General features: G+C 38.9%; 1 long non-coding RNA gene across 1 annotated transcript in view; it reads left to right on the forward strand.

The window, feature by feature from the left end:
- The window catches only part of LOC121088682, a 168448-nt gene extending 155577 nt beyond the window's left edge, over window positions 1-12871 (forward strand). Inside the window, exon 3 of the long non-coding RNA XR_005828012.1 lies at window positions 12624-12871. This is a non-coding gene — a long non-coding RNA (uncharacterized LOC121088682). The remainder of the gene's footprint in view (window positions 1-12623) is intronic.
- The last annotated feature ends 256 nt before the right edge of the window (window positions 12872-13127 follow it).

The following is a 13127-nucleotide window of genomic DNA, read 5'->3' on the forward strand; positions in this document are numbered from 1 at the left end:
GATCTCTACATTAAGCTTTAACCCCTTTTCTCATTTCTTTTTTTTTTTTTTTTTCTTTTTCTTCCTATCAAACTGTAAATCCCAAGGATCCTAGTTTCTGAACTGGTGTTAAACGGCCAGCACTAAAGACTGTACTGAACGGTCAGCAGCAAACCTGCCTCCCATAATTTGTATGCAGCACTGCAGCGATGGCAAAGAGAGGTTACATTGCCCACTGCTTGGTTTAATTGGAGTTAAGTAGATCTATTATGTCGGTGTGCCCCATAAGCTAGCTGTTTATTTTGATTAATGCATGCATCCCTATGAGTGAAATGTCTGTGTGAAAAAGAAACTTTAAAAAGAAATAAGTGAAGAGTAAAAAGATGTTACATAGACTAATTTTCCCAAGAGATCTGTGTATTTTTAATGCTTCCCCTGGACTGGGGCAGCCAATTTCAGACTCTTTGATATATTTGCTTCTCAGGATGAGAAGTACTCAGCGATTCTTATATTACACAAGGTGGGACCCTAAGAATTGAGACACCCTAAATCACCAGCCTTGCTTAAACTTTATTACTTCTATTGTGACAAAAATAATAGCGAGTAAACTATGAGTGGGGATCTGGCCAAAAGGGATGTAGACACTTGAAATGGGCAGTTTAAAAGAATAAATCTGAAATAAAACAGGGTAAAAAGGAGCTGGGAAGAAACTTCCTAAATATGCTTTTAAGCAAAACGATATGCAGCCTGCAAGGGTACTGTGATGGGGGAAAGAACGGAGGTTAAGGCATTAGATAGAGAAAGGAGGATAAATCCAGTATTTATTGGTATCAGACTGCCAGATAGTTTCAAGGCTGTCATCTTCCTGGACTGCAACAAAACAAAAACAACAAAAAAAAAAAAAGTGATTCTGCTTTAGTAGGCTCACAGGAGTGCAGATGACCCTCCTGGAGAACACAAGGCGTAAATGAGCCTAACTAAAAAGAAAATGTGAGAACCAGGACAAAACCTTTCCATACAAACTCCGTCAAGGTCAGGTAAATTTTAGTCCCTTCCAGCATCAGCTGAATCTTCTGGTGGTTACAAAAGGAACCTAAATGGCTCATTTATGCTAAATGCCTGAAACCAAGGCATCAATCCTGTGCCATCTGAGCATGTTGCCAGCCATGTGTGCTGCAAGAAATGGCTGTACTATGGCCTCGGACTGAAGGTTATTTAGAGAAAGTCCTTTTGTGATCTTCTTTATTGCACTGTAAAACTCAGGGAAATATAGTGTCCTCAGAAGCCAGGACCTGCTCAGGACCTCACAAAGCCACTACCAGCCACATCTTCTCATGGGAAACAGGGGCAGAGAGATTACCTGGAGGACATTTTTTTAGGAGGTTAGGACCAAGAGAGATATGTGCTTATTAGAAAATAAGAATAACAACCAAAGTTGGGATAATAGCTCATAAGCTGTCAAAGTTTCTAGATGCTTACCCTAATGAAAATTGAACCTCTGAACCTTCTGAGGTTAACTTGTCCCCACTTATAACATCATTAGGAGATAATGTCAACAAAATGGAAAATTGTCACAGGACAGCAGTTTCCCACTGCTAAATAAATGCTGAGCCAAAGCCAAGATACTTATTTTCAAAGTGGGAGATATTTGCCCTGTAAACATGTTCTGTTCCAGTGACTTTATGTCTGTTACACCAAACTGCTAATGAGGTAGATGCTGCCTGACACATGTGGTTAAACTAATAAGAGTTTCTCTGTGTTCTCCTATCAAAAAAATGTATTTTTATTGGATTAGAGAACAGATTATCTCAGCATTTCTGCTAATCTGGAAAACAGTTGATTCATTCCAGTGCAGTTTCTGATATACACCCTACTTCAGTGGCTCCTCAACGTAAACAGCTAGAAAGCCCTCTTGTCATTCAACAGCTATAGAGCTGCAAATTAATTGTCTTGCTAGGCTAACAACCTGACATATATGATGTGGCCCTAGCACTGTAGATATCACATGAATGAAAACTGCAGAATTAATTTCAACATGAATGGTACTTAAAGGAATATCAACAGTTCCCAGAGATATGGAGAAAGAGGAAAATCTCTGGGCCAGGAAGCTGCTCTTTATGTAGACCCAAGAATTTCCAGATCCAAGCCCATCCAGATGCAGGAATTTGGAGAAAGGCATGTCTGCTCAATCAAGCATGGGTAATACAGGTCCCAGAAGAAGGGGATGGATATAGGGGCAGGAAGTGTAGTATTAATAGCCACTTATATCAAAATAAATCCCTATCAGAGCTACAGACTGGTTTCTCTCCTGTTTTGACAGCCACAGTACCTGATTGCTGACTGCCTAGAGGAAACAGAAAAAACATTTTCACGAAAGATCTTTATTTTTAATTATTCCTTGTATTAAAAGAAATCAAAACTTAAATTAGATATTCTAAAATACAAGAAATCATTCCTTTCTGGCCATATATATTGAGGAAAGGCTTAAAAGTATGATTTGGAAAATAAATTTCTCGAGAGAAAAACATCCCCTTAAAGACACTCCCCTTCCCAAAGGTACTGAGTTCCTAAGTCTCGTTGATATTAGTAGGATATTTGTTATGTCATGGGTTTAAAGGTCCTTAGGGCTCCTCTGGACCTGGATCCTTGTGCCCTAAATGTATCAAATCACAGCTTCTCCAATAGTGAGAGATGAATATTGCATATTGCATAACCCTGAACCTGAAGTTGATGAAAGCAGTAAAAACCATTGACTGTTAAGGAATACTTACACATTACCATGAAGCACCTCTTATTAGTTGCACCTATTGTCCTTATTATTTTTTACCATGTGGACTTTTTCTTAGGCAAGGAATTTGGGCAGAGTCACCTCATAAAATCATTAATCCATTGCCTAGCTGTTTGTAGTAAGGTATTTTCAGTGCTTCCACTGAGTACTTGGTGAGGCCAGGATATTTTAGTGTCTCAGAAATAAACCAGCCTCAGAGCGTTAACCACAAGGGCACACCTTTATGACTTACTGTATTCCATTTTCTTGCTTTTGTCATGAACTCTCTCAGTGCTTTATTCGGCTCTGAAATTGATTTTTTTAAAAAGGAATGTATTTTCCAGGAGCAAGGCTAGGCAACACTGCTGTGGGTTTGAGTTTGCATTTTGAGAAACCTTGCTATCCAGCTTATACCCATACCCTCATGACTGTCCTACCTTGGACCACATATGTCAATGATGATAAGCTCTTCAGCTTCCTCCATATTCAAGTTGCCTCAACATGCTTTTTCTGTAGGTTTATTTCAATTCATTTCAATATAGCCTCAGAGCAGATGTCATCAGGATCCAATAATCACAGTTTATTGGGTGGACAGAAAGCAGGCAGAGAAGTCTATTGGGATCTTCAGCATCAATTTATGAGGTGCATTGCAAAACTAAAATCCATCTGATTTCCATCAGCTTAGCTATAAATGTCGGCATAATGATTCTGTCCACTTATTTTCAAATCAATTTAACATAACTATCTCCTAGAATTAGGAGACATGGATCACTGCACAGTTTAGGCACTAATATAGTGGTTTCTACTCACCAATGTCCAATAGCACTGATTAGTTTAGCATCCCACTCCTGTATTCACTCCACATCATTAACGACTATTGGAAATTGTAGATTTGTGTTGTTTGGCCTTTCCTACAGAACCCATGCAATTTAGAGAGCAGAAAATGAAAATGTTTTAATATCAACTGTTGCAATTGATAAGCGCTTAGTGCATCAGAATGCTGAAAATGATTTGGTACTTTGGGGATAAAAATGTCAATAACTTAAAATTTGGAAATTTGGACTGACATGTTCATGGAAAACTTGTACTGAATAAAAACGTCCATTTTATAAGCAAAATTGAACTCTGTTTCATTTATGTATTCTTCCAGTTTTCAACTATCTCAACAGCTTTGCCAGAATACAAGCGATTTATATCAGTGTAGTTATGCTGATGGCTGAAATGGGTGCAAATCCCAAGTTAGATAATGTATTAGCAGAATTTATATGAGTATGTAAACATGCCTAACAACATTTCAGTGTATACATTATTCCTGAGAAAAATTCAATTCACAACATTTAAGGGAAGAATTGAGACATTAAGTTGTATGCATTTTAACATGGAAGTTTAATTTATATTTTCTATGCTTATTTATAGGGAAGGCTTTATTATGAACAACAAGATGTTCATCTGATCAAATGCAATGATGCAATTAAATGGCTGCTTGTCGAAAAAGGTTTTATGGTGCTTATTAAATGTAAATATAAATATATGTTTGAAGATCTGTGTGATCAGAAATGCCTTTTGATATTAAATGGAAATATATCAGTGCATGAGATGCTTTAACTCTTCAAATGTGGCAGATGAGTGTTTTGAACATCACCACACCAGATTACTATAAACACAACTGACACAAATCATTTGTTTTTTTCAGAAGCTTTTGTCAGAGACCTCATGGGAGGCTATTAAAAAAACAACAAAAAGTAATCATGGGCTATGTCAGAAATATCCAGGTCAAAGACAGAATCCAGTATGAAAGCATACTGTTAGTCAGGCAATTCAAGAAGAGTAAGAAAAGATTTGTTCTGCTACCAAATGGAGTGGGAAATCTATGGACAGAACCCCCCAAACAAACCACAGTGCCTACTGGCTCTTTTGCTTCTGCCTTCACTAACGAGATTGATGTGGTGAAATGGCTAAAGCAATTAAAGGCATGAACAAATGAGAAAAAGTGAGGCTAAGTAAGATAAGTGCTTATATTAGTTATATATTTTCACGGTCACTGAACTGCAGGAAATCCACCCCAAGGTGAGCATTATCAGAGAAAAAGAGCTGTCAGGACAATCTCAGAGCTGTCACTCGTTATCTTGGGGAGCTTATGGGGGTGTTCCAGAATGCTGGAAAAGTGCAATTATTGTGCCTATCTTTAAAAAGGGGGAAAGCAGGATAGATTTGTCAGCTTAACTTCAATTTCTAGAAAAATCCTGGAGCAAATAACCAAGAAAACAATTTTTAAGCCCCTAGAAGATAACAAAAAAATAAGTGACAGCCAACACGGATTTGTCAGTGTGGTGGGTTGACCTTGGTTGGACACCAGATGCCCACCAAGCTGCTCTATCTCTCCCCTCCTCAACAGCACAGTGTGGGGAGAAAATAAGATGGAAAAAAAACTTGTGGGTCAAGATAAAGGCAGTTTAATAAAGCAAAAGCAAAGGCCAGACGTAAAAGCCAAGGCAAACAAAAGATTTATTCTTAACTTCCTATCAGTAGGGGATGTACAACCACTTCATGGGAAGCAGGGCTTCAGTGCATGTAGCAGCTGCTCCGGAAGACAAACATCGTAATAACAAATGCCCCCCACTCCTCCTTTCTCTTAGTTTTTGTTGCCGAGCAGCCATCATATGGTATGGAATGTCCCTTTGGTCAGTTTGGGTCAGCTGTCCTGGCTGTGTCCCCTCCCAGCCTCCTGCCCACCCCAGCCTGCTGCGTGCGGTGCAGGGGGAATGTTGGAGGGACAGCCTTGGTGCTGTGGAGTGCTGCACCCAGAGGCCAAAGCACCTCTGTGTTATCAGCACCTCTCCAGCTACCAAAACCAAGCATGGCACTATGAGGGCTGCTGGGGGGAGAATTAACTCCATCTCAGCCAGATCAAATACAGTCAGAAGCAAATGTTGTAAAACCAACCTCATTTCCCCCTAGGACAGGGTAACAGGCTTTGTATACAGGGCAGAAGCAGTAGATGCTGCATTCTTGACTTCAGTGAGATTTCTGACAATGTTTTACCTAACAGTGTCATAGTAAGGAAAGGAAACATTGGCTAGATTAAACTACTACAAGATGTGCAGAGAAACGGCAGGAAACTTTTATTCAAGGCACACAAAGGGGGGGGGGGCGCGGGGAAAGGTGTATTTATCGGGACAGAAGATGACAAGTAAGTAAAGAGAGGTCCAGCCACTTGGGAGGGTGAGAATTCAGAATGAGTTTGACAATTTGTAGGCAGTCTGAAATATCTAAGATGACTTCAGGGAACAACTGGCTAATCAGCAGCTCTGCAGAAAAAGAACAATGATGGAGAATAAGATAAGAGAGGATCCCTGAAATGAATATTATCAGCAAAGTGACACTTTTGCAGAAAAGCCAAATACTATTATGGGATGTACAGGCAGGAGTAATCTCTCTAAGATAGATGACACAATCTTTCTGCTCTATTTGGTATGAATGAGGCTGTAGCTGAAGTCTGGTGTTCCCTCTGCAGTTTGCATTTCAAGAAATATTTGGGTCAGCTGAAGGCAGAGCAGAGTGATTAGGGGTGTAGAAACTTGACCTATTAGAAATCAACGAGTTGAGATTGTTTCCTCAAGAGAAAAGACCAAGCAGAGACAGCATTAGTAGTCTTCAAACACGTAAGAGTTTGCTGAAAAGGGGAAAAGATTGAATTATTCCACATACTCATTTTGTATGGGACAAGAAGCAGTGTGCTCTAAATTGCAGAAAGGGGTATTCGTGTTAAGGCACTGAAAGAATGTTTTAATGGTAAGAATGATTAAGCACAGAAATATAGTACCTGTGAAGACTATGAATCTCCATCACTGGAGATCTTAAGAGCAATTTAGATAAACATACATTAGGAATAATGCAGAGATAGTGGATTCTTCCTGGGGTAAAAGAATGGCCCCTTGATGTTCCTTCCCCACGTTCATTATTTACTTCTCCAAAACATCAACACCATGGCACACAAAGGTTCACCATTCAGAGTTGTGGAGCTGAATGAATTTGCTAATGATGGGCACAATGAATAAGCAGGACATTGACAGAACATTTTCTCTAGTTTAAGTTTACTCAGAGGGATTTTTCACAGTACTAAACAGGAAGAATTGATAGCAAAGATAGCTTGAAATAGTTATTCACAGTGCTGGCTAGGCTAGCTAGCAAACCAGAAGATCTAGGTAACTTTGTGCGTAAGACACATCAAAGGCCTGTTCAGCCCTCCTGGATGGTGAAACAGCATGAAAGGAAGGTGTCCACACTAACACTCAAAATGCTGTTAGGCAAAGTCAGAGGATTTTGTTGGGTTTTAACCTGGAGTACTAAATTAGTTTGGGTTATTCTTCAGCAGAAATACAGAAGTCCAAACTTACATTGATTCCTTATTACAGAAGAACTGAATGACTAGATTGGTTGGAATGAGTGGGGAATATCAAAAAGCTAACAAAAATAATTAGATACTAGAATGTATTCCAACCTGTAATACAAGATCACATGAGCACACAACATCAGTTGTGCCATTCAAGCCGATGATGAGGGAAATGAAACCCTAAAACATCCCTAACTGGTATTTTTTTAGTTTACCTGTCATTTAGAGCAGACTGGCTTGGAGACTGGAGTGTATTCATCAAAAGAGCAATAGAGCAACACTCATAAGTAGGTGGTATGTTTTGAACTCCGTAAGACTTGTTCAGCTCTCTGTACAATAGAGGCTTGTATTCTGTAAAGGATTTTCTTCTTCTCAGTAACTGTGCACCATTATTAGCCACCAGAGTCTACACTGGGCCGTTCTTCCCTTGCAGCAATGGAATCTAGTCTAATTTGCTTCTTTGCCACTAGCAACTCTTTTTTGAAGCATGCTTATACAGGCAGGTTTTACCTAACAGCAGCACATTCCCCTTCTAAGGGAAATGCATAGGATGTGAGTCTCCCCTATCTTTTGAATTAACCAAGGTGTTACCTGGAGTCTTTACCATGATGACAAGGCAAAGAAAACCTAGTGCACCAAGATGCCAGTGATTGTTTATAAGGAATGCTGTCTTCCAAGTCATCAAAGAACAAATCTGTTCTCCTAAATTCACAAAACATAACACAACACAGCTAGGTTTTCTTGATTTTTTTTAAGATGAAGAAACAAGATCTTCCTACCTGTCTAGAATATCAAGGAGAGGCACTTCACTCTTTGTATTTTTTATTTAAATATATTTGTCTCATATCAATATAAAATGATTGTTTTATTTCCCCCAGCTGTAGTTGTCTTCACAGAGTGGATAATTGTGTCTCAGAGTCTCTAAACTGTGTTGGTGTTCTTCAGGATATAAATTGCTACACAGATAACTAAAAATCATCTGCTTTCCTCGTTTAGGTTCGATCATAAAGGAATGACAGTTGCTTGCACGACATTTAGAGGAGGAAAAGTTGTTAGCAGGGTTTAAAGGTGTTACTTGTTGGAATACAGCAATGCAGACTTGACAACTTGAAATTACTATAAGTGTCACTAAATAAAGTAATGGGGTCAAATCTCATGTGTCTCTAAACTGGTACAGGTCCATGGAGTTTAACAACGCTGTGCTACTTACATCAGCAGAGAATTTGCCCTCTAGTTTCTTAAGGCCTGTCACAGACAAAAATGCTTTGCACACAGGCATTTATTCTCAATTTTATATCCTTGGATGTGCTTGTTGGTGTTTATATAGATGCAGAGACAGATGCAGGGATAGATCTGTGCAGCTCCCTGGCTCTGGCATGGCTATCAGCAATCTGTACGTTTTCATTTTGAACTCTGGCACCTTGGAATAAGCTGGGGAAGAACTAATAACTCTGCCTGGTGTCTCCAGGTCTAGAGAGATCTGAAATGCTTTTATTGATAGATGAACTCTGTTTGTGACGGAGGAATGTGGGGAGCGTTGAGAGATGTTATGCTGCTGAAAAAACATAACTATTGAACTACTTTTACTGAGGAAGGGAAAAAAAGCAAGCAAACAAAACAACTCAATGTACTGTGTATTAGGCCTGAATTCACCTTAGGCCCTTTATCTACTGTTTTCATCCTTTTTTCTCTCTGCTTTATTCCCTGCTCCAGACAATAAGAATTTGACAGCACTGCTGCCCTTTAGCAATGCTTGCTCTACATGGGAGGGCAGCAAAATATTAGCTAATTTAATGACACTCTCTGGCTCCCTAGAAGAGCAGCATTCCTCATCATCACTTAAGAAAACACCTTATCTCAAGTAGACAAGCTCAAGCAGGTTATTGCATCCACATCTATTACAAGGTTGCAACACCTACACTGAGGTTACCAAGAGTCAACACACGTTTTACTACTCCTTCAGAGAGAATTAATGTATTGAATCACAGTGCTAGCTAATTATCCATATCGTTGACCCCAACACCTTAATGCCCATTGCACAGCAGCTCACACAGAATTAGTGTTGCATTGAACATATTATAATTAGCGTCTGAAAGCACATAAATTGTTAGAAAGAGGAAAAAAGGCCACGCTTGGTCTCCCTTACTCTCTCTCTCCTGTTCCTCCTTCAGGTGCAACTCGAAGTGGACTTCAGTTCATTTACGCATGTTGCAGCCTTGTGCCAAACAGTGATGTCCAAGAAGGATTTCCCCGGGGATCCTAAAATCATAGGCTTGTATGTTAATTCAGGCTAGAAGGGACCTCACTCATCCAAGCTCTTGCACACAGCAGGGTCAGCAATGAGGTCAGACCAGGTTCCTCGGGGCTTTAATAGCTTTGGGTAGCATAAGCAGCGCAGAGGTGTGAGCACAATGCCTCACCTCTCAACTGGACTGCTCCTGCTGGTCACTGGGGCCACTGCACTGCTCAGAGTACCATGACTATCTCTGCTTCCCTATGTAGTAATAACTCCACCATGCAGAGCACTTGACTGGCTTGTGTCTGTTTCCTTTTAATTGTACGCCTTACTAACACCCCACCACTTTCTTGTAAGAGCCAGAAAGTAGTTTTAAATACATAATTGTTTATGATTTCCTAATCACCATGTATTTTCTAGTTTTTTTCCTTTATTAATTTTTTTTGCTCTTTGCTGACTAGTCAGTTGTCTTAAATATTATTCTTTTAAGTCTCTATAGTGTTCTATGAAAAGGAAACAGGCTTCTAAGTGTGTTCTCAGACTTAATCTTGCAATTATCTACTTCATATTGTTCATCACTCTGCCCAGGCTCTCTCTTTAGGAAGATTATTTGGCCTGAATAAATAAATACCTTCAAGGTCTGAAGACTCAGTTTCAATAAACTTTACAGAGGCTTTATCTTTATCGACATTACCAAAATCTACAGTGTGATTTTTAAATTTAGTGGCATAGTATCTTCCTTGGACTCATAACAATACTCTTGCCCAAGAGTTAGGAAAACTGTAGTAACCAGCTCTTCAATATTTTGATTCTTCTCTTCCTTTTTGGACTCAGAAACCGCATTATAGGGTATAAAGATATGGGAAATGCTAAGAACATGTGAAGATCAATGCATAGGACTGTAAAGCAGAGATCCAAGGATTATATAGTGTATTTCACATGACTGTAGATCATTGACTAAATATTTGTTGCCCCTGACCTTAAGTTTTTAGTGTAGTAACTGTGCTAGTGTCTCAGTCTTTATGCAAAGTAACTTCAGGCAACTGTCAAACTTTTAGAAGTGTTTGCAATTTTGAAATCCTTAAAAATCAAGCTCCTCTGAAATGAGTAAAACAACATCATCTCATGGCAAAGCTTTCATAAAGCAGTCAGAGACACAATAATTGCTTCAGAAACAGATCCCTAAGGAAACACACCATCATTTCAAAGCACCAATGCACAGATTTGCTCAGTAGGCAGCTGGCTGCTGAGAGCAAGAGCATCTTCCTAGTTTTGAACCTTTAACCAAGTATCAGTATGAAGATCTAGGCACCAAAATCAAGACATTGTCCATGGAAAAATAAACCTGACCTTGACTGAGCAGCAGGTTGAACTAGAGAGCCTCCTCTGGTCCCTTCCAACCTGTGATCCTATAAATCATGAATAAAAGAATTTTTTTAGGATATATTCTTACATATTTAATTGCCAGTTTTATTAGTATTGGTTTAAAACCAGGAGTTTTCTGAAGAAGGTAACTACAAAACCCCTCAATGACTGCAAAGAAGCTGTAAAATTAAATTAAACATCATTCTTTAATATCCAGGCCAGAAAATACAAAGTTTGTAAGGCAAATACAGTAAATCTATGTACATATTTTAGTGGATTAGATGTATAACACACGTGGATGACTGTCCTATGCTATGTTTTATTTGCTACACTAAATGCATCATATCTTACAAACCACAGAGAATTGTGCTGCTGTATTAATTACATTTTTAAGTGATTTTCTAATCTTTGAACCATTTTAATATCTGACTGTTGCAGAGAGAGTGTATTAGAATTTCACACAGCACTGCTATTTGAAAGAATTTAAATAGTAAGCAAAAGCTCTCATTTTTTTGTGTTCTTTCAGCCATTTATTTCTATTAGGATCAAAGTGGCTGTTTTACATTATGCAAACATTCATTGCAAAAGCAAGTTGGATAGTAGGTTAACTCTTAAAAGAAGAAATATATGCTATGATAACATTAACCATTATGCTATGATAACATGAAGCATTAACTTCAGTATAAATCATTCTTCATATGAAATAAAAGTGCTTTAATGCATTACAGCAAGATCCTAAAACACAGTAGATGGATGTTGTAGGATGTATTCTGGGTGTTGCCAGTCAATTGCTCCTCTTTTTAAAGTAAAGGATGAAATTGTAGACAATGATATTGAGAAGAACATAAAAATCTGATGTATACTCACAAAATCCATGACTATTTAGAATGAAGCTTGAAAACTTGGTATAAAACACTACCTTTATCTCATCAAGCTAGGCCTACATCTTGTCCCATTGAGGGGATTTATGGAGGCAGTATTGCAGTATCTTTAAATGAATGTGAATTCCCCTGCTTCTTCAGGTCTAAGGCACACAGTGGAACAATATGACCTGTTGAGATTTTTTCTGAGCAGCAGCAAAGGTAATAACAGCTTCACTTCCAGGGATATGGGAAATCAACCAGTCTTTCCTTTTAAGGTTCTCTTTACTTGTGAATAATATAACCATCATTCAAAAGTATCTTTAGCAAAACAAGGAATTAATTTGTTTTCAGACCTTGATGGAAATTTTGCATTCATCTTCTTCCAGTAGAAGAAAAAAAAAAAAAAAAAAAGTGGTGTAAAAATGAAAAGTTCTTCTGGAAATGTAATTTTTCTGAGAAAGGCCTTTTTTCTGCCTTAAAAACATGTAGTATACATTTGGACTAAAAAGCATATTTAACGTTCTTCTTTCTCCCTGCCCCCCCCTAAGAATTTCCTCCCTACATTACTAACTAATCCTTAAGTAGCAGTTTTCATCAGTAGCTTTCAAATCAGTACAAAGGAGGCAAATGTCATTGTTCCTCCTGAACCTAAGGCACAGCGAGGGGGAGGAAGGAGATGCTAAGTGGCTTGCATTAATCTCCCAGCATGCCAGCGCAGCAAAACCCACCTCCCAAACCCAGGGACAGTTTTCTACTCTACTTTTGCACAACCAGCCAGCACTCACTTGTATGCCGGCGCTTTTGGTAAGAAATCCACTGAGATACTCAGCCCAAAAAACCTTTAAGTATGGAGGAATATGGATTTAACATTCATATTTGAGCAGTTCGTCTGCTGAAGGAGGAACTCGAGGCTCAGTTAGCAAAAAATCTTCCCTTCTTTCTAATTCACCAGCTTCTGAGTATTGGGAACCAAACCACATGAATTTTTGTGCCTTGACTGTTTATTGTTTTACTTTGTAGCTCAGCAGACAAAGAAGAGAGCAGGTGTGGAAGGCAGGGGAGAACAGTGGGACTCCTTCAAGACAGGAAAAAATACTCTAAGTCATGGGGAGAAAAAGAAAGAATAAGTTGCTTTGTACTACCGGTGCCTACAGAGGAGGAGCTAAACTACATTCCCAACAGCAGTTCTGCCTCTTTCTCCACATGCCTCACTTTTGCATAAGAGAGGATGATACTTTGTCGTGCTGTATTAAAGATAATTATATCCTCCAGTCCTTGTGGTTTTCTATGGTTCTGTAGTTAATCCAGTTACAGTCCTTGATATTTGCACAGCAACTGGTTGTTACTGCTTCAAATCAGAAATAATTTGTTTGCTCCTGAAGAACTCCTCATCAATCCAGATGGTGACCTTGACTGCTGGTCACCCAGTCAGCAACAGCACAGCCGAATTCAGGGAGAGCTGTGGTGACCCTTTGATTAGTTTGCATTCTTGAGAGCCTCTAAAAAAAGGTCCACATGGTTGTG

The sequence above is a fragment of the Falco naumanni genome, chromosome 5 (genome assembly GCF_017639655.2).
Source record: "Falco naumanni isolate bFalNau1 chromosome 5, bFalNau1.pat, whole genome shotgun sequence".
NCBI classification, from domain to species: Eukaryota; Metazoa; Chordata; class Aves; order Falconiformes; family Falconidae; genus Falco; species Falco naumanni.